The sequence below is a fragment of the Sinocyclocheilus anshuiensis genome, unplaced genomic scaffold, assembly GCF_001515605.1.
Source record: "Sinocyclocheilus anshuiensis isolate Anshui unplaced genomic scaffold, SAMN03320099.WGS_v1.1 scaffold1170, whole genome shotgun sequence".
In the NCBI taxonomy this organism is placed as follows: Eukaryota; Metazoa; Chordata; class Actinopteri; order Cypriniformes; family Cyprinidae; genus Sinocyclocheilus; species Sinocyclocheilus anshuiensis.
The window spans coordinates 1343959-1344527 of record NW_015538055.1 but is presented as its reverse complement, the minus strand read 5'-3'; positions in this window follow the sequence as shown (position 1 = coordinate 1344527).

Below are 569 nucleotides of genomic sequence, written 5' to 3'. Positions count from 1 at the left end.
CGGTTCAGCGGAATTTCTATTGGTGAAATTTTTGCGGCTGCCGGCTGGTCGTCGCGGTCTACCTTAGTCAGGTTCAGTGTTGGGAAGGTTACTTTGGAAATATAATAGGTTACAGATTACAAGTTACCAGTGGCGGGCCATGCATTTCACACCTAGGCCTTCAGTGGTGTCCTACATAAATGAAGATAGAAATCATAAATATTACACAGAAATGCAGTATAACAGGGCATTGCATCACAGACAGGTTTCTCATGTAGTGAGAATGCATGCAATTACTAATGCAAGAAACCCAAACAAGTTGCCACCGCTGCACAACGTACATCATCTCTAGCTGAAGCATTAACCTAATAAAAATTGCAAAAATATAGTCCACCCGATGTTCTTACAAACATTTATTCACTGAAACTTATTTATACCTTGCAAATAACATTGGTTAAAAAAAAAAAAAACTAGGCGATTACATGTGTTTTAAAGGGGTCATATGATGCGATTTCGATTTTTCCTTTCTCTTTGGAGTGTTACAAGCTCTTGGTGCATAAAGAAGATCTGTAAAGTTGCAAAGACTAAAG